The sequence below is a fragment of the Lathamus discolor genome, chromosome 9 (assembly GCF_037157495.1).
Source record: "Lathamus discolor isolate bLatDis1 chromosome 9, bLatDis1.hap1, whole genome shotgun sequence".
NCBI lineage: Eukaryota > Metazoa > Chordata > Aves > Psittaciformes > Psittacidae > Lathamus > Lathamus discolor.
Window position 1 is genome coordinate 20846387 of NC_088892.1, and position 26737 is coordinate 20873123.

A 26737-nucleotide genomic window follows, 5' to 3' on the forward strand; every position below is an offset into this window, starting at 1 on the left:
AGAGCAGAGCTGCTCCAGCCCTCGCAGCATCTCCATGGCCCCCTCTGGACTCGCTTGAGCAGGTCCATGTCCCCTCCTGTATTCGGAGCCCCAGGGCTGAAGTAGTAGTTGCTGTAAGGAGCACTGACCGGAGCCATGGAAGAGTCACGCTTTCTCTTTAAACCATATGAAATGTATTAGTGACAAAGATGACATCCTACCTTAGCCTTAAAGCTTTGAGGTGGTATCTAAAGAGAGAAGCTGCTGCAAAGGGCTCTAGCTACATCCTCACCTTCCATGTTAATATGGCCAAGCTCCTGCCTGGACCCTGGTGTCTGAGTGCCATGAGGCTGGGTACTGCAGGCCCGGTGCTGGCTGGTTGAGGCTCACAGCTTGCACACAGCATTCTTTGCTATCTGCTTCCAGGCAGTTTCATTGGAGAACCCAGCACAAACCCAGCCTTGCCCCCGCTGATGTGAGAAAGGACAAAATGCCCAGAAAATCACATTTCCACCTGGACACAAGTTGTGCATCTCCTGCATCCGCTCCATTTAGGACACGTTGTCAGCCAAGGCCCCTTGTGCCATCTCTCCCCGAGCACCCAGCACCAGCCACCACCCCGCATCTCCCCAGCACAGAAAGCACCCTCACCTCTCCCGATGGGCTCCGTGTTGCTCCTCGCAGGCAGACGCGGCCGGCACAGGACCCTGCCGGGGCCAGGAATGCTGCAGGTGCTGTTCGGAGGCCATGGCCTGCTCTGGAGCTGACAGCAAAGCAGCAGGGGTGAAACGCGCCCTGAGCCTCGTGGGCTGCGAGGAAGAGAGGGGGAAAAGTCCTCCTGCTCCGCATCCTTCAGCGGGACGCAGCCGGGAGAGGGGACCCGGCTCCGGGCAGACCCCCCCGCTGCCCATTCGCCACCCGGGGCCACAGAGCACTGTCCCTTCCCTCTGCCTGCTGCACAAGCAGGACCGGGGGTAACAGGCTGCCGGCAGCCCCGCCACAGGAGCCCCAAGCTGCACCCTGCCATCACAGGCAGCTGAGCCTCGTGCAGGGACCCAGGAGCACCTGTGAGCATCAGGGCCCCCTTTGTAGCCTCCGACACCCATTCTGCCCTGTGCTGGCGTGGGTTTGCAACAGCCAAGGTCAGGTTTATTTTCAATGAGAAATGGTTTATTTCAAGCAAAGGGTTTTCATTCTAGAGGTTTCCCCTCCTTGATGCAAGGGCAACATCCCCTTACAAGGGTGCCAAACCCCTAAAACACCCACATTGCTGCTAACCTGGGCCAAAGCACCTGGGCCTTTGGCACTTGATGGGCTGGTGTGTGCCTGGGGGCCCAGCTGGGGTTCGGGTCCTGCTGGCTGCAGGGACCCGGGAGGTGCTGCTGCCGGAGAACCTCCAGTGCCCCTGGACAAGGAGCGAGCAGCTTGGCCTCAGCACAGCCCGAGGGCTGGGGCGTGCAGAGCTCCCCCCCTTTACAACCACCCATTGGGATGGCATCCTCAGGCCACGGTCGCTGGCCCGGCCATGGAGGGCTCCATCCAAGCCAACGCTTGCCTCTGCAGGTGAATACAACACCAACGAGGACGACCACACGGAGCAGCAGCGCCAGGTGGTGAAGATCCTCCCGCCCCCCATCTACGGTGCCAAGATCAACAAGCACCATAGCACAGATGTGTGCATCAGAAATCACTGCGTTATAATAAACCTCTCTGAGTGAACTGATTTCTGCTCTTGGAAGGTGAAAGTGGAGAGGACACGGTGGAAATGTGGTGATGAGGAAATAAAGAGGCCTTTTAATTACCTGTGGCTTCATTCCTGAACACACCGGCACTGCTGAGTGCTGTAAACCCCCAAATCCCAAGCGCAGAGGCTGGTGGGGATGAGCTGGGGCACGGCTCACACACGTCCTGTGCCACCAGCATTGCCCACGGCTGCTATACCACAGGCAAAGGGAACCCAGCGCCAGCATCATCCCTGTAGCAAGAGGGAGGCAAACACACAGAGCATTGTACCTGCAGCGCTCTTCATACAATGCTCTGCTCATAAGAAGCAGCGAATTTTAGCACTAGCATTAAAAGAAGCCATAATCCTTCCTCTCTCTAGAGTTTATGTGATGAGAAAATATCATGGTTGCCCGGATTAAAACCTCAAGACAAGTCCAATTGCAATCAGGTCTTATCTTCTATTTGAATTACCTTTTGCTCACCTTGAGCTTCTCTGAAAAGGGATTAGTTTGAGGATATTTAATTGGCAGGAAAAGAGAAACAGATTTCATTAAAAGCCCACAGAAAAGCCACATTTGTTTTGTACTTGAAGTTAAACTTTCCATGTCTTCATTTTTAAAACAGCAGTTCTAAAAATGACTTTTCCCTCAGTAAAGTGGGTTTATTTTTTGCTTTGTATCAGTCACCTCCTTGTTCTATTGCTGGGATCAAAATCTAGTGTTTCATTTCTGGTTTCTCTCCAGAAAGAGCCCTGCTGCCTGTGCTCGGCGAGGTACAGTGGCACCTACCCCTCTGCACATGGAGTAACACGACCACCCCCAGGTGCATAGCAGCTGATCTTCCTGGACATCAGCATCTCCCAGGGCTTTTCCCAAATCACATTATTCTGGAAGAGAACCATTTAGAGAGGGAAAATTAGCCACCAGCATGTGAGAATAAGCACTCTATTTACAGACCTATAAGAACAGCCCGAAGAATCACGTTTTAAACCCGTGACCTTGTGATGACAGTGCACCATGCTGAACTGCCAAGAGCCACTCACAGGACCTAACGAACAGTAGCTTGGGTTTGTTCTGTGCTAAGTAAGCTAAAGATGCAGCTTTACTATGCACAGAGTGAGCATATTGTCTCAGTCACCAGCATACCTGTCATACAGATATCCCCCATGCAGTTCAGCAAAGTCTTCTACCAAAGGCTACTTAGGATGCTAAAACATGCTCTTGGGGGTGCAAGGATGGAGAGCGCTCAGAAAGCCAGGAGCAGAATTAAGTGGTCATTTTCCTCAAGGTTCCCTACAAGATCATCTCTTTACTGTTTCCTGAGGGGCTGGGAGAAGACAGCGACAAGCAGCAGGACAGCAACACTTGCAGGTGACAGTGGTGCTCAGATGAGTCCAGATCCCTGCTCTGCTTGAGGTGGTTTGGTTGCCTGCAGTAAAACTGGTTATCCAAAATCACAGCCACTTCCCTGCTGCTGCCAGGGAAGCTCAAGTCTGTGAGCTGCGTGCCATGTGCCTCGGGGGAGAGGGAAAGTCACAGCAGGGCTGAGAGGATGCGGCATAAAAGCAGGGACCAGAGCTTCAAACACCTGGATTTAGGAGCCAAATGAGGGCTTTTTCATTCTGTTCTTTAGGAAAAAAAACAAGGAAAATTTAATTTTAAGGAATTTAAGAAACATACACAGGCCTGTAGGGACAGGCCAAGGGGAATGGCTTGAACCTGCCCGAGGGGAGACTGAGATGAGCTCTTAGGCAGAAGCTCTTCCCTGTGAGGGTGCTGAGGCGCTGGCACAGGGTGCCCAGAGAAGCTGTGGCTGCCCCATCCCTGGCAGTGCTCAAGGCCAGGTTGGACACAGGGGCTTGGAGCAAGCTGCTCCAGTGGAAGGGGTCCCTGCCATGGCAGGGGTTGGAGCTGGAGGAGCTTTGAGGTCCCTTCCAACACAAACCATCTGGGATTCCCTTCCATATATTATCTTATAAAACCCTACAGATATGCCCACAAATGTTTTTCTCTGCCTTAAGCTCCTTAAGACATTGCTTAAAAGTGAAAAATCCACACAAGTAAAATAGTTACATTCATACATTAAATATGACGAAACACAAAGCACGTATGAGATGCCTGTGAATTATTTATGTGCACATTTATTTTCCTGTAAATACTTTCTCCACTAAGATCCTGGCTTGATCCTTTGTATAAGCTCCAGTTTTGCCTGCAAAGTGCAGCCAGTGGAGAATGGCAAATATAATTTTTCCCTCAGTTAAGAGGATGACAATGATGCCCAATACATCAATGAAGTTTCAGTCTTTGTTAGCATCACAGATGGAACAGGAAATTGGATTCCAGTGGCTAATCCATTGTTAACGATTTCACTTCATAAATATAGTCTTCATTATAACTTCTTGCTGTTGGAAATAGTTTAAACTTTGGGAAAAATAGTCTCGGAAGAATCAGTTATCAGCGTGGCACCTCCTAATATATTGATTTGTTGATTTTTCACAGGTAACAGACCTCAAACTCAGGTTTGGCTGGAAGAGACCAAATGAGCGCCATTGCCTCAACCTACCAGCAGCAAACAAGGCAAGTTTTCATAGGTTTAAATCACACCTACAGGAAGGGCAGTTTCACAGAAAGGGAACTCTTGATCATCTTCATTAGTTCTGAGCAGCACAAGTTCAGGCTGTGCTACAAACTCCTCCTATGTGGTCTCTGAGCAAAACCCTCGTGCCAGGGACCTGCGCCAGAAGGACGTGGGTAATGATGTGATACCATAGCATAGATGCATCTAGACACGGGTTATTAATCTCTGGTATTCTGCCCTGGCTCTGACTCGAAGGCCTCTGTTCCTGTTCTTCATCTCAAATGTTGCTCAGGCTGACGAGGTTTGTTACAGCAGTAAAGCTCTGCACATGTGCTTTGAGCTACATTTTAGACATCTGTTAGATAGGAGGGTGTCTGAGCAGTGAGTCAGGACCTCACCACACTTCCCACTGCATATCACACCATAAAACAGAAGTACAGTAGGAAGGAACAGGACCTTTATTAACTGCCTGTCAGACGTTCACAACAGTGAAGCATCATCTAAGTCATGGAGGGAAGGTGCTTAAAGGGCTAACATCTCCCTGGAAGAGTTAACTACTTGTAACACGAGCCTGAGAGGTTTGTAGGCTCCTCTAGCCATCTATGGCACAGGGAGAGATCTTAGCTATAAATAAAACAAGCTAACCAAAGGTGCAAATGTTTTGGTGATGAGAGAGAATATGAAATAGCCAGAGAAGACTTGAAGGTAACCAAGTACTAAGTGATAAATGGAATTGCCCAGGAATATGGTTTATAAACTAGTACTGACCCCTAAGGCTTTGCTTTGAGTCTATTGAGACTCTACAGGGTTTGCACTAGTCCCAGCCAAGACTAACGCTTCATGCTGGAAGTGCTCGAAGGGAAAAGTAATATATAGAGCAGTATTTCCAAGCACAAGATAAAGTTTCATGTTTCCTACCAAGCTCTGCAGGAGATTTCTCAATATTATGCATTACTTGCATTTTGGAATGGTTCAAATAAATACAAATAGCAAAGGAAATGCGTTTCAGTAACACAGGTGTCCACATGAATATATGCATGAGTCCTGGCACATCTTTTTATTTTGCTAAGAATTGAAAAGTTGCCCTCTGGCATCTCTCAGTGCTATTTGCTGTAAATCCCAGCTGAAAATGCAAACAGGAAAGGACACAAAACTCGTTGGAATCCTGAAGGAACACAGTTCCAGACCAAAAGGAGATTACCAAAATCTGCCTGAGGTATCCTTATGCCAATAATTAAACAGCATCTGGACACCTTATAATTCCAGAGTGCCATTCAAACTGGGACATCCCAGATAAAGGTGGGCTGATGCCAATCTTATGAAGTTCAACCATGACAAGTGCAAGGTCCTACACCTGGGTCGGAGCAATCCCAGGCACAGCTACAGATTGGGCAGAGAAGAGGTTCAGAGCAGCCCTGCAGAGAAGGAATTGGGGGTGCTGGTCGATGAGAAAATGAACATGAGCCGGCAGTGTGTGCTCGCAGCCCAGAAACCAACCGTATCCTGAGCTGCATCAAAAGGAGCGTGACCAGCAGGTCGAAGGAGGTGATCCTGCCCCTCTACTCTGCTCTTGGGAGACCTCAACTGGAGCACTGTGTGCAGTTCTGGTGTCCTCAACATAAAAAGGACATGGAACTGTTGGAACAAGTCCAGAGGAGGCCACGAGGATGATCAGGGGCTGGAGCACCTCCCGTATGAAGACAGGCTGAGGAAGTTGGGGCTGTTCAGCCTGGAGAAGAGAAGGATGCGTGGAGACCTCATAGCAGCCTTCCAGTATCTGAAGGGGGCCTGTAGGGATGCTGGGGAGGGACTCTTCGTCAGGGACTGTAGTGATAGGACAAGGGGTAACGGGTTAAAACTTAAACAGGGGAAGTTTAGATTGGATCTAAGGAGGAAATTCTTTCCTGTTAGGGTGCTGAGGCACTGGAATGGGTTGCCCAGGGGAGGTTGTGAGTGCTCCATCCCTGGCGGTGTTCAAGGCCAAGTTGGATGAAGCCTTGGGTGCGATGGTTTAGTGTGAGGTGTCCCTGCCCATGGCAAGGGGGTTGGAACTGGATGATCTTGAGATCCTTTCCAACCCAAACCATTCTGTGATTCTATGATTCTATGACTGGTATAAGAAAGGGTTTACAATTTCCTGTGCAGAACTGCATTGCAGACCAGAGGGACAAATATTCACATGCCCATGGCAGGGGGGTTGAAACTAGATGATCTTGAGGTCCTTTTCAACCCTAACTATTCTATGAGTCTATGTGAAGAGTTATCCAACTAAATGCGCTATATTCATGAAGTCTAATCTTATTCCCCATCACAACCACTCACCCCTGTCTCAGACTCTCTCTTCTTGCATCTGTCCTATTACCCATCTCCTCCATTCTCAGCCACTCTCAACCTAGCAGAGAGTGAGCTGCAAGGTCTGGAGGCCATGTCCACACTATTCATTTTTGTCTTCTGTGCTAGTCTCTCCCAGCATTAATGCTATCTTGCTCTAGATGGATCTCTAATTTGCTTCTTTCAACACTCCCTGTATTGTGTTTGCATTTAGTACCAGAGAAAGGGAAATGGATGCTAATTTAAAAACAACCTAATGGCTGAACTATTCATTTGATGATTCAGAAAGAAGCAGAGGTCTAATTTTTCCCAAAGAACATCAAATACTCTGGTTATAAAACAGCATCTGGATTCGATTCCCCATGGAAGAACTGAGCTGATGGAAATGTCAGTGGCAAAGAGACCACCAAATACCCACAACAATACATTCAGACTGATTTCAGACCCTTGGAGCTGGGGACACCTGGATGCTAAATCATTCTGCCAGAAAACCACTTCCCTTTTTTCAGAAGAATGACAATACTTGGACACGTTTTATTCTTGCTGCCAATTTTCTGTTCAGCGTAAGTTCTGCAATGCTACCAATGGCCAAAGAGATTCTGCATTAATTTCAGCAATGGTCATGGCTTTTTCTTCTTACAGGAGTTTTATCTTTACTGGAATAGAGTCTAATAACCAGCTTCAATTCACAGGCATTTGCAAACAAACTGATGCTCACCCTACCTGCACTCCAGCTTGCAATATGCTCCTTTGGATGATGTTTTAAGTGATGCAATCAGGGGTCAAGTGGCAGAAATAAAAGGGAAGTACTTACTCAACACCACTTTCCACATCCATCCTGGACTCTAATGGAGATGCAGATGGTGTAGAAGACGATGAGACAAGGAGAAATGTCTAACATTTTAAAACAAGCGTAATTTTTAGTACAAACCACAGATTTTGCCTACAAACAGCACTGAAAGACTTGATCCATTGAGGTATAAAACCACAGCTAAAAAACTCTGAAGCTGCATGTGTAAAATTGCCTCATTACCTGCATTTTGCTTTCTTATCTGTTTTACAGCTATTAACTCCTCTGACATCCATATTTGCTCAGATTAATTTTCAAGCAACAAAGAGCTAATGTGTTCTCTCCCCTCCTCAGCTGGGCAACCACAGCTCCCAGGTCATGACTGCCTCTTTACTGTGCTGCAGGGAACTGGGCTACAATGAAGTAAAGTCTTTGCAAAGATCCGGCAAAGGAAGTGCTCAGGGAGCTTTACCAAATCACACAAACTTCCATTTCTGCTCTTAAAGAGCTTGTCTTCCACAAGGTTGCTATTCATGAAAGAACTTGCTCAGTTTGCTCCACAAAGTCAATGTTCTCCTAACCCCAAACACTGCATTTCTTTAAGATGGAAACACCAACAGCCGTACCTGTTACCCACCTTAACAAGCCTCCCAGAGCCATTCAGGAAGTAGACTTAACCCAGGCAAGCTTCCTGCAATCATCAAAGTCCTGCTGCCCCTCCAAGCTGAATGGATCAAGCCACTGTAGCTATTGGTACAGACAAGCCCCCACTCATTATTACTGCTCTACCAAGGGGCAAAGCTCCTCCTTCTGGCTACATCGATCCCTTATCCCATTTTGGCCCGAATGAGCTCGTTAGTTTAATCAGCAGCTTCTGCTAATCCAACCCATCTTAACAGGAAAAGACTGGAAGTGGTGACAAGTGTGGAGTGTGAGTGGCTGGAATAGCACGGTTTAACAGTAAGGGTAAGTGTAAAGCTTAGGAAATGGGCAAAGTGGAGAGAACTACTTAAAGTATGAGCACTGTGAGGTGGCACTGTTGCTGTACAATGTCCTTAGCACAACAAAAGCGTCCTGACATATCAGAAAGGGAAGATTTTTTATTATTATCTGTAATATCTTTATTCTAATAATATCTTTATTAATAATTCATAATAATATCTTTAGAATCTGTAACTCTCTTTAGTATTATATAGATAATAATCAAGAAGCAGAAAGTTGCTGCACGGCCACCTCTCCTGGCACACACACAGCACCAGACAATGATGTCTCCTTAATGCCAGCAGGGGCAGGGGTGCGAGCGCGGCTGCGGAGGGTGTCCGTGGGAAGGGAGCAGGCAGACAATATCAAGCAGCACGGCTCTGCACAAACAATTTCGCAGCAGTTCCAACATCTCATTAATGTAATTCCTGGGGAAAAGCTGTCAGCCTCGATTTTCGTTGAACACTGAACCACAGGTGAACCTTGCGCCTCTGAAAGCCGCACAGAGAACAGCGCCGCGCGTTCTCACCCAGCACCCCGTAGCCTTATTAACCCATGCCAAAAAGGTGTGAGAAAGCTGGCACAATAACTTCCTGGGAAGCCCAGGACTTTGCTAGGCAGGATCACATCTGCAAGCTATGTGTTTGCAGCAGAAGCATAATAGCAGCTGTGTTTCCATAACGTCATCGCTTGGGAGACAGTAAAGCTGAAGGATGGAAGCTGCTCTCCATGTGCTAGCCGGGACACCAGCTCTCTGCTATCACACAGCACCTGCACCCTGCACTTTTTCCAGTTTCTCCTTTATGCCTAAGATCCATCAGTTTGTAATTGTAGGGGATTACAGGAACTTTAACACCTAGTGTACTGCCCTGTTAAATGCCTCACGTCTATATAGAATTATGGGATGGTTTGGGTTGGAAAGGACCTTAAGATCATCCAGTTCCAACCCACCTGCCATGGGCAGGGACACCTCACACTAAACCAGGTCACCCAAGGCACTGTCCAGTCTGGCCTTGAACACCCTCAGGGATGGAGAATTCACAACTTCCCTGGGCAACCCGTTCCATTGCCTCACCACCCTTAAAGAACTTCTTTCTTATATATCTTATATATATATATAGATGGGCTTGGAGTGAGGGCTGTATTTTTATTTCTTTGTTTGGTAAAGTAGAGACATGGCTTTGCCCAACTAGGAGTTTCCCAGGCTTGTGTTTGGCTGGGAAAAACTAACAAGCACTTCCCACAAATAGAGATGCCCAGGCTCTTACTGGAAATCTACCTGTGGCCATGACTGGCTGAAATGGAGACTTAGCTACTTCTCCTTCCAACCAGCCTTTGCTCAAGGTCCCAGCAATCTCTGCTTGCAGGTTTACTTTCACCCACTGAAAAAGAGTGTGAACCTAATGAGGAAAGACTAGTAGTAAATACACTGTAATAGCACTTCCCAGGGCAAAGCTCTTTCCAAAGGCTGGACCGGCAGGCAAACGCTCTCTAGGACCAAAGCGGGATGGATGCTCCATGCCACCTCTGCCTGGGTGGGCTGCTAGTGCCAGGTGCTGCTGGTGCAGTGATTTCTGTGGCTGCCTTCACTCCCTAATTCATTTTGGACAAAACAACTAGAACACAACCCTATCTACAAACAGCCATCCTGGTAGAAGGTGTCTGTGTCACCGCACTGTGACAAAAACACCTCCCCAAGATTTGAAGAAGGCACAGCATTTTCTCTGGGTTTGTGCATGTCTCAGCTTTTGGAAGCAAGGAAAAATATCCAATCTATTCCTCAAAAGCTCCTGTTATGCCAGGTCCAGCCAGACACTCCCCTTGCACGACTGACTTCATGGGGATGAGAGGCAAGGGGCCTCCCTGCCTCTCTCATGCTTCTCCTCTTCCAGGGTCCTGCCAGCTCATACACCAAGTACTGACTGTAATAGTCCCCCTAAAGTGGTGCATAAGATCTCTTCTGTATTTCAGCTGTACATGTTTTTCACTTCCTCCTTACTCAGTGCTTTGTTTTAAGAGCGCATCCTCCACAGTAATTTCATAGGTTTCTATTCCTAGCTTCAGGAGAGGGAAAGGAGAATCTAATAATATTGATGAATAACCAAGCTGCTGCTAAGAAGTCTGCTTTTTCTTGTATTTAAAAAGTACCTGCTAGGGAAAGTAGAAAGGATGTGTCACTGCAGACTGTAAGGAATGCAGTATGTGATAGATGAGGGGCCACGTTCCCAGGCACGTTGTCGACATCGGGGAAAGAAAACATACTACTGTAGCTTCAAAGAGCAGGGACAGTCACAACAACTGACACCCTGAAAGGTGAACCCTGCTGAAAAGCACATTTGGCTTTGACTTTCCTTTGAAACAACCACCCACCCGTTTCCTGGGGTTGAATGACTTGTTGAGATCCACTCACCAAAGTATATCGGAACAAACAACGCTGCCGAGATGAGGCTTGCGATGACTTTGGGGCTGGTTGGCACATGTCTTTTCCATGTGATTCATGCTTGTGACTGAGCCTTCCCATTGGAAAACACAGCCCAATCCCTGCCCAAACTGCACAGACCCAGGGTAATCAGCCCAATGGGTTTGGGAAGAATCATTCAAAAGCAACAGGCCATCTGATAAAATGGGAGTGGGAGGAAATAACAGCTCAAAGGGATGGCATCAGAGTTCATGTAGAAAGGGTGGAAAAAAGGCAATGAGGGAAAAATGCAATTAAATTGTAACGGATACCTTTGGGGTGAATATCTAGCTGTTGCTTTATTATCTCTGGGACTCCCAGCAACACGCTTAGACCACAGCAGGGAGATAATGGCAACAAAAGAGGTCACTGCAGCTTGAGGAATACACTGATCAATGTGTAAGTGCGGGGAGCAGAGCGATGTGCAGAAGTGAGCCCTTGTGCCCCATTCACCCACCACAAGCCCCGGGGCACTGCTGGGACTCCCCAGCACAAGGCAGTAGTGCTGTGGCTCTGCTGCACCAGCTCTTACCCTAAAGGAGCTGTCTTGTGTTTGGAACGAGCACCAGTAATATCATCCATGAGTTCAGACAGGCACAAGGCAACTGATGCAAGAGCCAACAGAGCAGTTTCTCCTACAGGTGTGTGCCAGAAGACATGATGAATAAGGGAAATGAAGAAATTAGAGGCTCAAAAAAGTTCAAAACTTATTGCTGCATTTCTATTAAATAATCCTCCTCAATCCTAAGTGAAGGGAAACTGCTCATCCACAAACCACTATAAGAAAGATGGGGAGAGCCTTTTCAGCAAGGCCTGTTGTGACAGGATGAGAGGTGATGGTTCTAAACTAAAAGAGGGAGATTCAGGCTGGATGTGAGGAGAAAACGCTTTACAATGTGGGTGGTAAAATCCTGGCACAGGTTGCCCAGAGAGGTGGTGGATGTACCATCCCTAAAGACCTTCAAGGCCAGGCTGGATGCGGTTCCGGGCAACCTGATCTAGTTGAAGGTGTTCCTGCTCATTGCAGGGGATTGGATTGGATGAGCTTTGAAGGTCCCTTCCAACCCAAGCTATTCTCTGATTCTGTGATAACTGGCACTGTTGCACTCCAGCATAACCAGGAGTTCGCTGCACATGTGTTTCACAGAATGTTCAGCAGATGGGTATTTATTGCCCTGGGCTGGTGGGAGCTCTTTCAGCCCTCACAGCTGGTGCTGCTGGGCCAGAAGTGCTGTTTCACACTCTGATGTCCAGCCAGAGAAGAACTGATGCTGCCTTTCACTGCTTTCACATTGCATTTAAGTCCTTCTCACAAGCCAGGAGATTTCTGGATGAGTAAGAAAGACAGCAGCTTTCCAACAAGGGAAATAATGTTAAGGGGGGGGGGAAAATTAACACAAAATGAAGAGCAATGATGAAGTTTGAAAAAAGACTGGGAAAAATCCAGGTGCTCCAATAATGCTGTGATTTCCCAAGGAAAAGCTGACAGAGCCATCTACTGCTCATGTTCCATGGCCCTGCAGCAGCCAGAGCTGATGGCGGGGGCTCAGCCCACTCGGATCCCTGCTGCCTGCAAAGGGAAGCGTGGGAGCATCTCCCCAGCGTGAATTATGTTATTTGGCCTCTTACTTTGTAACATCAAGGGGAAAGATAGACAAAAAATCTGTGGCATAAAGGAAAGAATAAGAGGCCAATAAATAATACATAAAACAAGAAGCAGCTATTTTCTCATAGCCTTTTAAAATAACTTTCACGTGGGTATAATATACCATAAATATCAAAGCTGCAGTGCAGCCCTTATGTGACAAGTCACAGACTAGTCAGAAAACACTTTCTGAGATCTGAATCATGGCCACTTAGCTATTCTCTTTACTGGGGGGGGGGGGGGAGAAGAGAGGAAAAATTAATAGCATCTCTCAGCAGAAAGTTATTTCTAGTCTTCTACTTTGCAAAGGGAACTGTCATTTCATTATTTTGGTGGGTGTAATGGCACATGCTGTACCAACCATATGCAATCAGAGCATTAAATGCTGGCTCAGATGTGAAGACATAATGAGATACACACATTTTTCCTTTTTAATGAGAAAAATGATTGAAAATAAAAGCCAGTACAGTGCAAAACACAGATGTCACCGGCGGTATAAAACTTTCTGGAAATGTAGGTTCTAAGTTGCCGTTGTTGCAATGGCTTGAGATGCTTAACTGAAAATTGCCTCCTTTAGCTTCTTTTTGTTGAAGAAGTCAGCACAAGATGTGTGGCACACATTCAACAGGCCAAAGCATTGCTGGTTGTGAACTGGTGAGGCTGACCTGGGAGAACCTGCTTGGGAAAGTGGAGACTTGTGATATAGGTTGTTTTGGGGGGCATCCCCATGCAGAGAGGGAACTAGCACCATAAAGAGGTACTTACTTATTGAGGGAGGGCTCACAGATGCAGAGATGCTGTCCCCAAGTGTTCTGCCTGGTTACATAAATCCAAATTCAATTAGGGAACCACATTAGACAGAGCCCTGACTTCCATGCAGGAAACCTTATGCTCTTGGCTGCATTCCCTGGCTGATAAGGGAGGATGCAACAGGAGTCAGCAGGCAGGAGCTGTACTTTCGGCTTCCATGGTGCCACCACTATTTTCTGCCTGAGCATCCCCACCTGCAGAATGGGCAGCTCCAGCAGTCCTGCATTGCTGAAGCTCTGCTGAAGTGGTGAGCGCTACCAACAGTCTCTACCACTGATTTTAGTTAAGTGTATAGGCCACTCAGAACCTCCTCTAGTGGGTGTATAGCTCTTCATCCTCTCCCCCTTCAAACACTCTCTGTTCTGTGCAGTATCCCACCAGCCTCCCCTATATCTATCGGAAATTCTTGCCCACAGATGACCTCTGTTGTTCCCACCTTGCACAGCCATCAAGGTTAATGCTGGAGCTCATTTTGCATCCCATTGCCAGAATGGGAAGAGGCAAGCAAAGAGTCAGGGAGGAAGGGCAAAGATGGGAAGGCACTTACCGCACTCAGCAGCAGGGGCTGGGGGCCGCTTCGGGGCTGTGCCAGCAGCACAGGCTCATAAAACCAGGCAGAGAACGTGCTGTTCTCCCCAGTGCTCCCAGAACACACAGGGATTGATCCGTTTGTGTAACGTGGAGCCACGCAGTGGCTGCTCCAGCCCGGCCGCACGTCACCACCAGCAGCTGGTACAAAGAGCTTCCTTCCAAATCCATTGCTCTAAGAGCATCTGGAGACCGATGCCAGCTACAAAGACTCCCTTTCTTCATGAACACTTTGCTTCACTTGTCACTCCTCACTCAAAACCTACATTTTAGAGAAGAAAGGTACTAAAAATACCCAATTCTGTCCTTTTCATTAGGGCAGAGAGGAACTACAATGGTGATCACTGTTGCACAACTCTGATTTTTTAGCTACTCATAAAATTTAACCACTTCAAAATGATCCCCGGAGGGGTGTTTATTGGAGGAGTCTGAACTCATCGCTGGCTGAAACTGGCTCTGTCTAGCTATCATGAGTCACATGTGGTTTCAAAGTGCCTCTGATAGCAGTCTCCAGAACAATGTAATCCATAAGTTTACATCAATTATTTATATGACACTACTTTGTGATGTTCTTGGGTTTAATTGGTCTTTGGAATTCATCAAAATGTATTAGCAAAGTTCATTACTTAACACTGTTGGTACCATTTAGTATGAACACTCTGCTAAACAAACAAGCCTGTCCACAGCAGCCACCTTAGGGGAGCAAAATAGCCAAATCCTGCCTTGACTCATGCCAGCCTCAAGAAGAAAAGGGATAATAAGCAGACTTTGGAGCTGTGATCAAATCGGCACACTAATTCCAGGCGGGAATACAGGGGTTTTATACGGAGAAGAGCAAATGCAGTCTCCAAAGAGGAGAAAGACTGGCAGAACAAAGTGGATATTTTTGGTTGGTTGGGTTTGGTTTGTTGGGGTTTTATTGTTTTATTCTTTGTTTCAGAAAATTCATGGTATTTCAAATGAAAGGAAGGCTTTTTAAAGCCAGGGTATGAAAATCCCCAATTTAAATGGAAGGAAAGCATTCGAAGTTGAAAGACATTCAGACACTGACTCAAGACAGTCAGAACTGGTATTTGGGTATGTTGGATTGCTTTGCAATGAAAACCACCACAAGACATTTTGTCAACTCAGGAACATGTTGCAGATTTACAGTTTCAATAAAGCCGCTATTGTGTAAGACAGAAAACTTTGATTTCAATCGAGAGGAATCCCTCACAGACACAAGCATCATGAGGAACGGGAGATGAACTGCCATATCCCACAGCCAAGAGTGTCATTACCAGCTGAGGAGTTCATCGGGTGGGGAAATACATGAGCAAACTATAATACTCCTGCACGAAGGGGGATAAAACTGCTCCAGGATGGATAGAGCCAATTGGAAAAGTGAAGACAGTTGTCTCCAGAAACATCTACCCAGTTTAAGCACCAGTTTTTATTCCACGGAACATTCTCCAGTCCGTTTTGCCAGTAGCATCATATTGAAAATTCCTAAAAATAAATTCAGAAATTAGAGAACTGCATCAAAAGCCAAACTAAACCAAGGAAAAAGATTAAAAAGACCTTTCTGCAGCAACCGGGGCAATGAGACACTACCAGTGAATGAACTTGCTATGCAAATCTGGAACATGCAGTGCAAAGCAACAGCAAGACAAGGACTGACTCAGCTACAGGTGCTTTTCAGCAAGAAGAAGCAGATGCCAAACGGTTGGACCAACCAGCAAGGAAATGCTGCTAGAACATTGCATTAAGGGCCAGGAGCCAGATGTTGGGCTGCAAGTTGGCTTGGAAGAGGCAAAGACTGCCAAGAAGAGGAACTGCTTTTCCCTGTGAGTGGGAAGAAAATGAATTTTGAAGTCTCAGCTGCAAATAGGCACCCTCAGCCTCTGTTCCTCCAAAGGGGAGCAACTAGTTGCTGTACCAAAAGATGAACACGTGTTGTTTGACTTTATCACTCTGATTAGTATTTGTTGTCCCCACTGATGTTTTATCATGTTCCTCACATCTGCTAGGATTCATTTTGAGGGTTCACACCCCAAAGGACAGTCCCCATCACCCCAGAGGGCTCTTTCAACTGTAACAGAGTCAGCAGCAACTTCCTGCTGAGGTTTTCCTGATGGAGCTTTCAGTGGCTTGGAATAATTCCCCGTCACTCGGGATTCATACACTGCTGTAGTCACTCACATTTAATGAGAGTGAATACTAAAGCACCAAGTGAAAATACCTGAACGTCTTCTTCCAAAATCCAATTAGGTGTCATTAAAATATTTATGCATCAGGTGCAAGTTTTCCCAAAGGGCTCTCATTTACAAATAACTCAAACACTAGGTGCGGGTCACAGCAGAATCTATTCCAGTAATTGCTTTAACATTGCCATATTTCCAACTTAACAACAAGTTGAAAGAGCAAAGGATTAACCTGTAATGAAGAGAGTCACTTCGAGACATCCAGACACTTACCATTTATAGCATCTAACAAGCTGGAGCAGAGGAAAAGCAATTTGGGAGTAATATTGAGGACCAAGTGCCATCTTGTGGACTTATAGGCAGTGCACAGCATAAACTCAGCATGGTCACAGTCAGGATTTAGGCGTCAGGCAGACACAGGATGGATTTGTATGCTGTAAGCATAGTTACAGGTATTAAAAGAAATCACTTGGTTAAAAGCACTGACAGGCTGTCCCTTTAGAAGACTACAGACATTGCCTTCAAGATTTATAGTGACCCCATTACTCAGGCTCCCACAAGAAGTCCATAAAACTTTTACCACCCAGTTCTTGCATCACAGCCATAAATCCTGACTGTGTTTTATCTCAGACAGCACAAACTGGGCACTGACTGCAAAACGAGGTAAAGGCTGCTCTTGTACAGGTGGAGCATTCACACCCCCAAGGTTATGCAGAGACAGTGTCGCAGTCCAGTGCTGTAGAAGTGATTTGCCAGCCTCTCCATGAAGAAATCAGAGTTTCTTTGTCTGCATTGCTTCCCAGGATCACTGGGGATGGGGCAGCCACAGCTTCTCTGGGCACCCTGTGCCAGCGCCTCAGCACCCTCACAGGGAAGAGCTTCTGCCTCAGAGCTCAGCTCAGTCTCCCCTCGGGCAGGTTAAAGCCATTCCCCTTGGCCTGTCCCTACAGGCCCTTGTCCCAAGCCCCTCTCCAGGTTTCCTGCAACCCCTTTAGGCACTGGAGCTGCTCTAAGGTCAGGCTCCATGGACTTCAGACCCTGCAGCTGACACCACTGTTCCTGCAGCCATGCTCCTCCAGCTCAGGACTGGGGTGACAGCTTTCAAAAGGCTGAGAGAACATCACTGAGTGTCCTGGCTTGGGTCTAAGGGCTCTGTCTCAAAGAAAAGCAGAGGAACCCATCCCAAAAAGGTACAGGAGTGCAGAGCACCACTTTATTTCACATGCAGGATCAGTGCAGGTGGTGTTTCACTTGTGCTTCATCCTGCAGAGCAGCAGGCTCTCCACACAAGAGGCTTGGGGCATTTCTGCACAGGGGGAAGGTGCCCAAGGGAGAAACTTCAGGCCTGGGCACTCTGATGCCCAACGCTGCAGCCTTCCCCATCCCGCCTCGGGGACCAGCTCCCCGGGGCAACGGGAGGCAGCACGGCCCCAGCAGCACAGGCCAAAGGCAAATACAGTTGGGGTCACTTCTCGGCTCTAAACAGCTCTCTCCAGGAGAAGACAACGCGGCTTCCGAGCAACTTCTGCTGCCTTCCCCTTCCTGTTGCCAGGAGATGGGCACCGTGCATGGAGCCCTCATGGAACCCCGATGTCACAGCGATGCTGGGGAACTTGAGGGGCCGCTGGTGCCACCGCCCTTCAGTCTGCTGAGCAGCAGGACCCGGCCTGGCTGCTCGGGGGACACTTGGAGCCAAGGGGTGGAACCAAGTGGTTTGAGAGGCATCTTCAGGGGAGGCATCCTCAGCATCGACCATGCCTCGAAGAGGTGACACGGGAGCACCTTGGGCTGCTGCCACCGCACCTCCCGCAAAAGAAAACTCCCTTCAGGGTTTGCCTGACGAACCCTGGGCCCTGACCATGCAATTTTGTGTTTCAGAGACCTCTGCACCAGACTCCTTCCTGGTCGCCCTATGGAAGCTCGTGTCCTGCTTCCGCTTCCACTCCATCTGGTGGGGCGACAATGGGAGCTGCGTGGTTATCGCAGATAACCTGTTCGAAACCGAAGTGCTCAGCAAGAGGGGAGCACGTCGGGTCCTTCAGGCTGAGACCCTGAATGAATTCCTGGACCGGCTCCACCTGTATGGGTTCTGCAGGATGGAGGAGGATATGGTGGTATCCGTGCCCATCAGGGAGCTGCAGGCAGTAGCAGCAGCGTCAGGGCCTGCTCTGGGACAGGTACGTTGGTTCCTCCGCACACAAAAGAGCCCTCCATCATCTTGTGGCAGCTGCTCCATGCTGACAAGATACACGGCAGCACCACCATTATTCCCAACAGGCCCATTCCACACTCAGGTGCTCTAAAACGAGACCTGCTTGGGTTTCTCCATTGGATTTCAGGCTTTTGAAGACCCTACACTTCTCTGCTCCCAGCACCTGGAAACACAAGGGTGGTTCTGACTGACCAAAGCCCTACCCTAACATTGCATTCAGCCAGAACAGCTGAGGTTTAAAATGCCCCAGAAAGTCCCTCTGAGCACCCGCGTTTGCCTTTTCCGATGCAGATGCCGAGTTACCGGATCTCTGTCTCTCTCCTCCTTGCACCGATGGCAACTGACTCCTCTCCTTTGCGTTTTGCAGCTGCTCTTCTACTACCACCCCTACTTCCAGAGGGATTACCCCAACCTCAGTGAGATCCAGAGGAGGGTGGAAAGCGCCATGGAGCGCCTGAGAGCGGCCACCGCAGCCCCCCCGGGCACCGGCGTCCAGGGCACCGGGCAGAGAAGACGCCAGCGCGGTGCTGAGCCTGGTGCCGGAGCTGCAGAGGAGCAGCACAACACCCAGCCCTCTGCAGCCCCCCGCTCCACACACACCAGGCGCGGGGCTGCTGCACCCACCCCGACCGACACCACTGGCCCCTCTGCCCCTAAACGTAGGCGTAGGTAGATAGGAACATCCGTAGGGTAGAGATAGGGATAGGTTAGTGTAGGAGTAAGTGTTGTTGGGGTTTCAGTAGGTTATAGGTATAGGTATAGGAGTAAGGAACTGTTGTTGGGGTTTCAATAGGTTATAGGTTAGTGTAGGAGTAAGGAACTGTTGTTCTATAGAATAAACTTTTCTTAGACTCATAGAATTATAGGGTAGATGTAGTTGTAGTTGTAGTTTAGTTGTAGGATAGTTAGGGTTGGAAAGGATTTCAAGAGCTTCCAGCTCCAAGCTCCCTGCCATGGGCAATGACACTTCACACCAGACCGTGCCTGCCAAGGCTCTGTCCCACCGGGACTTGAACACTGCCAGGGATGCAGCATTAACCACTTCCCTGGGCACCCTGTGCCAGCGCCTCAGCACCCTCACAGGGAAGAATCTACCTCATTCCTCAACTGAACTTCTCCTGTTCCGGTGCAAACCCATCACTCCTTGTTCTGTCGCTGCAGTCCCTGATGAAGGATCCGTCTCTGGCACCCTCGGAGGCCCCTTCACACACTGGAAGCTGCTCTGAATAAACAGTTCTGATGGAAATGGCATCATTTCTCGTCCATAAAAGCTGCCGTGTGCTGTCTCTGCAGTCTCACAGGCACTGTCTCCACACCCGGGCTGGGGGTTGCCTTCAGGGACACGAAGGGTTTGGCTCCAGCCACAAAAGCCAAAGGTCCCAGCTCAATGTCAGAGGCTCTGCCCGTGCTGCTCTGCAAGGCAGGGGAGCACAGGAGCAGCCTGGCTGCTCGGCTTCTCCTCTGCACCTTACAGACCACCTCAAAGCTCCTCCAGCTCCAACCCCTGCCAGGGCAGGGACCCCTTCCACTGGAGCAGCTTGCTCCAAGCCCCTGTGTCCAACCTGGCCTTGAGCACTGCCAGGGATGGGGCAGCCACAGCTTCTCTGGGCACCCTGTGCCAGCGCCTCAGCACCCTCCCAGGGAAGAGCTTCTGCCTAAGAGCTCAGCTCAGTCTCCCCTCGGGCAGGTTCAAGCCATTCCCCTTGGCCTGTCCCTACAGGCCCTTGCCCCAAGCCCCTCTCCATGTTCCCTGCAGCCCCTTTAGGCGCTGGAGCTGCTCTCAGGTCTCCCCTTCAGGAGCCTTCTCTTCTCCAGGCTGCCCCAGCCCAGCTCTCTCAGCCTGGCTCCAGAGCAGAGCTGCTCCAGCCCTCCCAGCATCTCCATGGCCTCCTCTGGACTCACTCCAACAGCTCCACATCCCTCTTGTGCTTTTGCCCCAGAGCTGGATCAGGACTGCAGGGGCGGTCTCCCCATAGCCTAACAGTGGGGGAAAATCCCTTCCCTAGTCCTGCTGATAAGCTCAAGCTGCACAAATAGCTTTTCTTTTCCTACCTCTCCATCTCATCATTTTTAAGATCCACGTGCAGTGTTCAGAGGAGGGGTAGCACCACCTCTCTGGTACCCTGGGGACACATGCACCATTGCTAAGAAAGCAACCGATTGCTCAGTGCTGCCAGACTAATAACCTGATTGCTTTGCTAAAGGGTTATTCAGCACTACTACACTCTATCATCAAGTAAAATTCTCAGGGTAGGAAAAGAAACCCCTGAAAGCAGTTTTGACCCACTTTTCAAAGTTAGCAACACTCATGCTACACAATAAAGACACACACAGATAAACAGGTAAATAAATGGAGAAATAAATAAAGTCTGCTGATGATCAAGGAAAGCCGAAAGATGCTGCCATTCAAATGTTCCTGTTAGAAGCCTTTGCTGTAGCTCCTTCCCACGACAGAGGTAGCTAGGCAGAAACAAACAGTGGAGGCCTTATTCCTCTCCTGTCTTCTGATTATATTCCAGAAGCAGATGCCACTTCTCAGAGGACGTCTGCCTCCATTCCAAGATCCAGCAAGTCCCAGCAACCCATGGCTTGAAGAGTTTCCAGTGCCGTACAAGATGAAACCGCACATGAACGACGCGACAACTGAGTGTGCATTTACCCAACAAGGAGGGATTTGTAACTTCCTCTTTTGTTCCTTTGCCCCTTGCTATTTTACCCTATATTCCCCATTCCACTTTTTGTAGCAGCCAGAGGATGGCGCAGAATTACTCAGGAGCTGTTGAAGGACAAAAGTCACAAAGCAGCTACTCCAGATGAAGGAAAGGGGATTTTAGGAGCAGGTCGAGAGTCAGCCTCATGCTGTCCAAGTAGGAAAGGCCAGGCCAGATACTCCTCGTGGCTTGAAATCTTTATTAACAACAATATAGCAAGTACCTGAGTGTAGAGAGATGTGATTCAACCCATTTTTCTCATAGAGCTCCAAGCAAGAGCCTATTAGGAGGAATGAAAACCAGGTCCGAGCTGACTTCCAGCCTGCTTTTCCACATGAGGCACACGCTTAACAAATCTCTGCTGTGCCACGGATACACTACTGATCTCTCCATACACAAAACCTTTCCTTCCTGAAGTGAATTAGAGCTGTTCTTAAAACCCCAGTGATCTTGAATTTGCAAGATAGCAAAGGAATACATAATTTAAAACTTGGGGAAAGTGGCCATTTAGATTAATGCTAGGCTGAAAATAGTGCTTCTCTCCAACTCACCAGATGACTATTACAACATTCAATCCAGTTTAATGGAGTGATCTTCCAGTTACATGAAGTTTCTCGGAAAGAAATGTACTATCCATCACCCTCTTTCTACTCCATTTATCTGTAATGGAGATGATTATGTTTAAAATCTCTTTCTTTCTAGACCCTCATGCAAGTCATCTCTCTTGGCTAGCTTATGAGAGGCATATTGCAGTGATAAACATAAAGCCATCAACTTTGAAAGCAAAGAAAGGTGACCTGTCTATACATACAGACAAATCAGAGTGGGAAGGAGTCCAAGGAGGAACACAAAAGGGCTTTTAACCCAGATCAGTAGGCCCTCCCATTTCTTTCTCCAGAGATGGAGGTCAAACAGGCCAGAATGGAGAAGCAAGTCAACTTAATGCCTCCAAAAGGGTCAGAGGCAGGCTGGAATGCTCCACAAGTGTCAGGGCTCCTGCATGGAAGTGTGGGCAGGCACAGCACCATTCTTTCCTTCCCCCTTCCTAAGGGGAGGCTAAGAGCAGCATAATGTAATTTATAGCTTGTGGCATCCCTACCAGACCACACATCTGCTCTTCCTGCCCACTCCTCTACTCACAGCACTTGAGCTCTGCCTCTAAGGCAGTTTTGGGAGCTCTATGTCCATTACCCTGGTGACCCAAGCACACCTATATGTGTGTATATCTCCTCTCCCTGGAGACCCCCAGCAGCACCAACCCCCAGAACACTTCAGGAGGTTTCACAGGTGAATGTTTTAGTCCCTGCTAAGCAGGACAATGACACTAGAACTGTCTCCGTGGGTTTTTGCTCTCCCAGGCAAGCACTTCCCTACCGCAGGTCTCTTCCAAGGGGGAGATGTTCTTGTGTGTACTCGGTTTTCAGAGCAACCCAAGAGCCACATGGCTCCTTCCATGCCAGGTAACCCACCCTGAGCAGGAGGAGGTTTGCACCACTCTCAGAGCCCGCCTAGGAAGGCAGGAGGGATATTTCACTGTGTGTCAAACCTTGATCGAGACTGCCACCTACTAACACACAGCTGAAATGACCCAAACTGTACCACATTTCCTGACAAAACCAGAGCATAAGCAGGAAGAATTGCACTTGTAGAACGAGTTAAAATGAGGAGCATCTTTCGTTTTTTCTGAACATGATAATGCAAGGACCGATCACACTGCTTCCATAGGGTGCAGGCTCCTTTCCTTGGCTGAATTGATAGCTCCCAACGCCTAATTCAGACTCAAATGATTATTAATTATTTCTTCTTTTCTTTTTTTCCATATGTGAAGCACAGGCACATTCTGGTTTCCTAGAAGAGGCCATCTGAAATAGGTTGACACTTTAGAAGTACCTGTGCTACAGCAACTGTGGCATTTGAGCTGTTTCTCTTCAGGTGTACTAAGCCCTGTGGTCTTGCTTGTTCCCAGGCCATAAGGGAGAAGGAAACAGAAAGGTTTGACCGGTGCAATGGGGACCCAAGCCCTGCCTGCAGCCTCAGGTGTAACCAGTGAATCTGTTTATCGTAGGCTGGTTTGGGTTGGAAGGGACCTTAAAGCTCATCCAGTTCCAACCCCTGCCATGGGCAGGGACACCTTCCACTAGAGCAGCTTGCTCAAATCATATATCCTAATAGTCCCCTTAAGGAGGAAGAAATTCCTCTTTGCTCCCTCTCTTCCAGTAGATATCAAGTACCTAGCTATACATTAACCTCTTCCATAGTCATCATTTGGGTCTAAGAACAAGCATTTTTGTAAGGAGGGGTCTTAGGAAAAGGGGATTGCATCCTGGAAAAGAGCCTTTCCACAGGATTTCGTGCAGAGCCCAAGTGGATGCCCTGACCAGAGAACTCCCCCTTACCTTTCCTCAGGGCCAGCTGGGAAGAAACAACTCTTCTTGGAAAATACAGGATGCAGCTTTTGCATTTGACGTTCAGCCAGTCTGCTTCTATTTGTTCACACTGTGGAGCAGTTTAAGAATCATATCTCTTTAATACAACACATGCATCACATAGCAACGCATATAATGTTATATATTATATACACACAGAGAGACTTAGAGCCAGGTATCATTAATCTTCAATATTTATATCTTCCTGGAACAACCAGTTGACAGCTGCTCAGCTACTGGCAAACTGTCTGCCTTAAGTATATATTTCCCCTTCTTTTGGCCCTATGCCTCTGGCTTGGTTTCAACTACCAAGTTTGTAGTTTCAAATGTGTCGTTTCATCTACACATTGCACAGACCATTCAGAATAACTCCACACACTGTCTTACAGAGTAAGCTAAGAGTATATTCCCCCTCCAATCATGCCTGCAGCTCATTAACAGCATTGTGACTTACATACATCCGCATGGATAGGGGAAACAAACTCCACTATGGATCAAATGACTTTCCAGTCCTCACTGCAGAGCCCCAGCACACCAGCTGAACCAGTGGAACACTCAGCTTGCAGAGTGGTGTTTGGATTAACAGCAGGAACCACAAAGAGACAGAACTCAGGTCCTGGGTGCACCTCTAGATAGCCTGTATTTTATTCTGCCATCACTGTTTTACATTTGAATGGTGCTCCTGTGCTCTGTTTTAGCGAGGTTCACACTGGGGTCAGTGACAGCTCAGGAAGAGTAGTGCCCATGCCCAACTCCATTATCTTTACTCCCTAACACGTCTCTGATTCTTCTTCCTCCTGTGCCACCTTTCTCTGCTATGTGGTACTGCAACGGCTGCAAGAGAGCACAGTGAGTTTAAAAAGGGGTTAGGGGGGCAGCAGGAATTACATTTTGAGATGGTGATGTGTAAAAGCCTAATTCCCACTGCCCTGCACCGCATATAGTCATTTAAAGAAAGGGAAAAGGGATTGGATGCTCTGTGGTACTCTTTGCCTCAACTTAATGCTGTGATGCACTAAGATTAATGGCAAATGCTAGTAGTGCAAAACAAGCAGAGGGTAAAACAGTGCATGGGCTATACAGAGACAATCTTCATAACATCCTGCAGCCTGTATCACCTGCCCATGAAACACCAGAGACCTGCACAGCCTTTCCTTACCCAGGAAAAAATGATGTATAATTATTGAAGCTGCACAAGTAAAGTCATGGGGAGGCTGTGAGCATGAGCAACAAGCACTTAGATACTAGACTAACAAGCAGGATGCCTACAGCCCATTAAAGAACTAACAAAAGGCTTAGATGAGACACCTGTGGTATTGCACAAGGAAGACTTGCAGAGGAGGGAACATGTAAATACAGTATTTCATAAAGTAGAGAGTGAACAGAACGTGTGGTATTGCTAATAGCTGGTGCTATAGTGTGTGCTTAGCATAGGGATAAAGTAATTAAGCAATTAAAAAGTGCCTGAAAGACAAGTGATGGAAGATATTAACCAACAACTGGAGTACCAAGGAGTGATGCAGTGTACTTAAATGAGGGGTAAGGTCTGGATTCTCCTTATCAGGGCAATAGCTGGAAGCCACTCTGCTGTTTGCTGCTGAAGTCTCTATGTTATGCTTGTCACTTGCATGAATATAGCAGCTGAACTAGTAATGAATAGAGTAAGGGCAAACCTGAGTGATTTGAAAGGAGAAGTGGACTTGGGGCAGTCTGCATTAATACTGACCGGAGGGGAAACAGCCAAATCGAGGATTCCTTCGAGCAGTCCTGGAAAAAGGAGACAAATCACAGCTGTGAACAGAGTATGTGCATCTTCCAAAATCGCTGGCATGTATGTATGTCTTAGCGCCCAAAATCCATCCGATAGCATGTGTTGCATTAACTTAATACACTCAATCCGTGGGTTTTCCCTTCCAGTTCGAGCGATTTTGGGAAAACTACCTTTAGCCACTAGTGGTCGTTGTTGCCCTGCGCAGCAATAATTCCCGGCGTTCACACAGGGAATCCTGCCAGAGCCTTTTCCATGAGTTTATTTTCCTCAGGTACAAGCCACAGGCAACATTTCCAAGTCAAGCATAAACCTGTAGGTCTGCTCATTCATCAGGAGATGAACGGGTGTTACATTTACCTCTTCTTGTAAATTATATTCAGTGTCAAGGAAAACACGACAGTTTGACAACAATTAGGTATCGCCACGAATTGGAAGCGCTGCAGCTAGCCAAGCAGATGCTGCCTTGTTTATGGAGCTTGTGTAAACACTGATTTTGATGCAGCTCCTTTTATCCTGTGCACATGTATGTCCCCCAACCTACTGACAGGCAATTGCAAAATCACAGGCAAATATGACACCCTCTTTTGTGGAAGTTTTGCCTGTTTACTGAGTGCTTCTACAAAGCAAGTGCTCCAACAAAGCAGATGCTGCTTTCCCTGGCTTCCCCACCACAAGTCTCTGCAGCATCTAGAGTTAAACATTTAGACCCAGATTGACAAAGGGACACAGGCTTTCAAGTGCTTGGCTTTTAGGTCTCCAGCCGGTGGAGCAGAATTCAGAGATATGAGTAGGGCATTGAGAGGGTGGCTGTAAAGCATATTTCAGTGATGTGTAGAGTTACCACGGCTACTCTACATGAGCTGGTTCAAGCAGTGGAAACAGTGCAGCTGCCGGCCCTTCCATAAATGCCATGAGGTATACAGAAGGTGACGAGAGCCATAATGAATAAGTTGAACTTTACATTTCTAACTGACTGCACTGGTGAAAACCTCAGTACTGATGGACTCTGACATGATCTGGATGCTATGAACAGTTTTCATAGGTCTGTGAGAGTCTTCTGTGGTTAAATTCTGGCCTAATTATTTTTAGGCATCCGTGATTTCGGAGGGGTTAGATCTCAGACTCCTTTTGGAATAATTTTTAGATCTCAGTTTCTTTTGCGGTGATAGGAAAAGAAAGAATGGCTTGAACCTGCCCGAGGGGAGACTGAGCTGAGCTCTTAGGCAGAAGCTTTTCCCTGTGCAGGTGCTGAGACGCTGGCGCAGGGTGCCCAGAGAAGCTGTGGCTGCCCCATCCCTGGCAGTGCTCAAGGCCAGGTTGGACACAGGGGCTTGGAGCAAGCTGCTCCAGTGGAAGGTGTCCCTGCCCATGGCAGGGGGTTGGGAGTGGATGAGCGTTAAGGTCCCTTCCAACCCAAAACCATCCCATGTGTGCGTAGAACCATTCAATGGTTCTATGATCTCCCTTCATTAATGAAGAAAAAATAAAATCCATTCCTTCCCCAAGCTTTGTTCTCCCTTTACCTGATTCATTCCACAGCTACCTCCAGA